Source organism: Sphaeramia orbicularis, chromosome 16 (assembly GCF_902148855.1).
Source record: "Sphaeramia orbicularis chromosome 16, fSphaOr1.1, whole genome shotgun sequence".
NCBI lineage: Eukaryota > Metazoa > Chordata > Actinopteri > Kurtiformes > Apogonidae > Sphaeramia > Sphaeramia orbicularis.
This window is the reverse complement of record NC_043972.1, coordinates 10,576,208-10,580,121: the sequence shown is the minus strand read 5'-3', so window position 1 is coordinate 10,580,121 and position 3,914 is coordinate 10,576,208. Positions and strand designations below refer to the sequence as shown.

Sequence of the window (3,914 nt, the reverse complement as noted above, 5' to 3'; positions counted from 1 at the left end):
TGAAGTCAATCAGAACTGGAGTTTGGGAGAAAAAGATGATTACATTTTTTTCCCCATAAGAGCCCATGTTAAATTTTCTGTAAGTTCCAGATCCAGAAGAAGATCCTGATCCGCATGTGGACATTATGTTTTGGTCATCTCCCCATCAGGGCTGGACTGTAGAAATTTACACTGGATATCATTTATATTTACTGAGTTATTGCATCCATCCACTTCCTGTTATAATGGGGAAATTTTTCAGAATCGCACCAAATCCAGAATCAGATCCGAATCCAAATAATTTCTCTAACTTTTTTTGATATCATCATAAAGAAGCTGTATACCAAGTTTGAAGTCAATCAAAATTGTAGTTTCGGAGAAGAAGACGTTTGAAAGTTTTGTAACGGACGACAGACTACGATGACGACAGTAGCCTACAGCCTGTCGGCCGGTCAGCTACAACTGTAGGTCTGTCCTACAGAGAAATGTCCAAGAAAGTCCAGGTGTCAGTGAGTCCAGTTTCCTTCATCATCCAAAGGCACTCAGAAACTGGACTGGGAAATACTGACAGGAAGAGGTGTGGCAGAGCCAAAGACACAACAGAAGCAGAAGACAAGTTCATGACAGTCAACAGCTGGAGTGAGAGCAGACTGACAGGACAACAGCTGAAAGCACAGAGAAGATAGTGGTCGTAGTGAGAAAGTCTGAGTTTACACTGGGAACAGAAGACTGAACAGTTTCAGGTTTGATGGGTGGAGCTGCAGCAGAAAGCCACTGAGACTCCAGAATAAGAAAAAGAGGCTTGGCTGGGCCATGAAACAGCACCAGTGGACTACTGAAGACTGGAAGAAGGTGTTCTGGACTGATCAGACCTGACACTGGAAGTCTTCTGTTCACAGGTGAAACTGAGACTTACTTTACATGAGATTATGTCATTAATTCAGAAAAACAGCTGAATTTCAATTTTTTGAGAAAACTATCTCGTTAATTCATTTAATTTAAATTTGGCTCTGAATTGATGAGATAATCTCATTAATTCAGAAAAACAGAGCCAAATTAATTTTTTTCAGAAAACAGTATCTCATTCATTTGGAAAAACAGAGCCAAATTTTTTTTTAAACTTATTTTTTTCTCAACTTATTTTTTCTCGTAATTATGAGATAATTATCTCATTAATTCGTAAAAACAGAGCCAAATTAATTTTTTTGTGTGAATGCAATGCGCTTCCGCATATTTACATTACAAACGTGTTAAAAAATATGACAGTTATAGAGGATTTGATATTTTTGTTTATGGCTCAAGTTGATGAAATACAAAAATATGAAAAAAAAAGCTCAAAACAAACTATGACGAATATTTTAACTTTACTGTGTTTCTGTGCAGATTATGCACTTCTGGTGTTTAAAGGTCCTCTGTGGACCGGATACCGAAGGGTTAAAGGTCCACCTAGTTCCAGACAGTATAAGGTGGGACATTTCGAAGCTGAACCCTTTATTCAAAGTAAATCCGGCTGATGATGTAGTGTAATATCCACCTGAAAGGACACTTCACACACAGACGAGGAACACGTATTCAGCTCTGGAGCTTTGAATCAAATCCTTTTATTACAAAGCTGTGTAGGACTCACTGGTACAGCAGGTGTAAAATATGCTGACCCTTACACATGGAGCGTTCGGACTCATGACTTCAACATGAATCCTCATTTGTGCTCAACAGTGACCAATCTGATTATGTGACGTCGTACACATGAATGAGGGGAAAAGGGAGCGAAGGGCGTCGATGGTTCAGTTCTGGAAGTAAATTAAAATGTGCAAAAATGAAAAACATGCAGCTTCTCTCAGTAAAATCAAACTTGGCAACACAAATGCACAGAGACATTTCACCAAATGTTTCCCTTAAAATAAACATCTGCTTTTGTTAAATCAGGCTTCGTCATTTTATCATTTCGCTTCCGACAGAATCGTCACCTCTGGATGTGCTGATGAATCATTTACTCAGTGATTCTTAAACCCTTTAAAACCATTTGTATCATATTTGCTACATCAGGTTCTGAGACTTTTATCGACAAGATCAATACTTTCCTTAACCCTATAACGCCAAATGTATCATATTTGATCCATGAGTTTTGAAACCCTCTACATGATAAGTGTCATATTTTTTGTCTTGAAAAACCTGATGTATACAATTTACAGAAGAGGATTAGGGTCACTGGAAAAAAAAAGATTAAAATTAAGAACCAATACATATTTTTTATTATTCTGTGAAAAAAGTCTGAATTCTGAGAAAAAAAGTCCAAATTCTGAGAAAAAAGTCAGAATTCAGACTTTTTTTTCCTAAGAATTCTGACTTTAATCTCAGAATAATAATAATAATTAAAAAAAAAAAAAAAAAAAAAAACTATCAGAATTCTGAGATTAAATCAGAATTCTGACTTTTTTCTCAGGATAATAAAAAAATATATTGGCCCTTAATTTTTTTTTTTTTTTCCCAGTGGCCCTAACCCTCTTCTGTAACAATTAGATACATGCAATACACAGATAATCCACCAGGGGGAGGAGTTCATTTACCAGAGGCCTTTCCAGTGACACTACAAGACTGTCATTAATGAGGAAGAACTGGGACCATTTAGAAAAGGAATTAATTTGTTAGACATGTTTGTGTTATGATATGTTTTTGTTTGTTCAAAAATAATAATATTTGAGCATTGAGACCCGATGTATCAAATATGACACAAAATTGAAACTCATACGTGGAAATTGATATTTGGAAAAAAAAAAAAAAATTGGGGGGTTGTACAGAAGGACCAATACAGGCTTCAGTTTCAAAGAACTGGAATTTTCTGTCAGTGATGTAATGGTTCAGGCTTTACAGGGTTAAAAACTTGTACAGTCATGGGAAAAAATTCTTAGACCATCAAAAGTCATCATAAACAATGGTTCTGCAATCCAGTCCTAACTCCTGTGTGTCATGTGACTAAAACAGACAGAAAAGAAAACATGGAATGTCTAAAAGCACTGTTTTTGTCAGTACAATGCCATCGATACAAATGTAAGAACTGAAGTGATTTTGTTTATTATCAAGAAAAACATGTTAAATGGATAGATATCAGCTCTGAAATTAAACTACTATGAGCTATTTTTGTTGGTATCATTATATTTGTCCAAACAAATGCACCTTTAGTTGGACCAGGCATTAAAATGGACAAGAAATTGAAGAAAACAAGGGGTGGGATATATTTTCCGCGACTATATGCTACCTGATTCGTGTTTTCTACCCCCTAGTCAACTATCATCCCACTGCAGCCAATGAAACGGCTTTTCAACATGGCCGCAAACATTAAATCATCCAACACACATTTTGTAGGAAAGTCTTTGGTCACTTTCAAAAAGTTACGTTAAGAACATTTATATTGTTATTGGGTTGAAAATTGACAAATACTGACATGACAGTGCCACTCAAGGGAAATAAAAAGGCTGTAAAAAGTTTGTTAAAAAAAAAAACAAAAAAAAAAAAAACACCTGAAATGTTCTATATTTTACTGGTAAACTGTATTTTTGTATCTAAAGATAACGTTTGTTATTGGGTTGAAAATTGACAAATATTGACATGATGATGCCACTCAAGGGAAATAAAAAGGCTGTAAAAAGTTTTATGTAAAAAAAAAAAAAAAAAAAAAAAAAAGCAAAAAAAATACCTGAAATGTTCTATATTTTACTGGTCAAATTTATTTTTGTATCTAAAGTTAACGTTTGTTATTGGGTTGAAAACTGACAAATATTGACATGATGGTGCCACTCAAGGGAAATAAAAAGGCTGTAAAAAGTTTTATGTTTGAAAAAAAACAAAACAAACACCTGAAATATTCTATATTTTACCGGTAAAAATTATATTTGTATCTAAAGTTAACGTTCATTTATATTGTTATTCAGTTGAAA

General features: G+C 34.6%; 1 long non-coding RNA gene across 1 annotated transcript; it reads right to left on the bottom strand.

The window, feature by feature from the left end:
* Positions 1–1,550: 1,550 nt before the first annotated feature.
* On the bottom strand, positions 1,551–3,456 carry LOC115434970 (uncharacterized). The gene is made up of 2 exons (XR_003937618.1): positions 3,226–3,456; positions 1,551–2,067 (listed from the first exon to the last, which is right to left on the bottom strand). It is a non-coding gene; the product is annotated as an uncharacterized LOC115434970 (long non-coding RNA).
* Between the last annotated feature and the right edge of the window lie 458 nt (positions 3,457–3,914).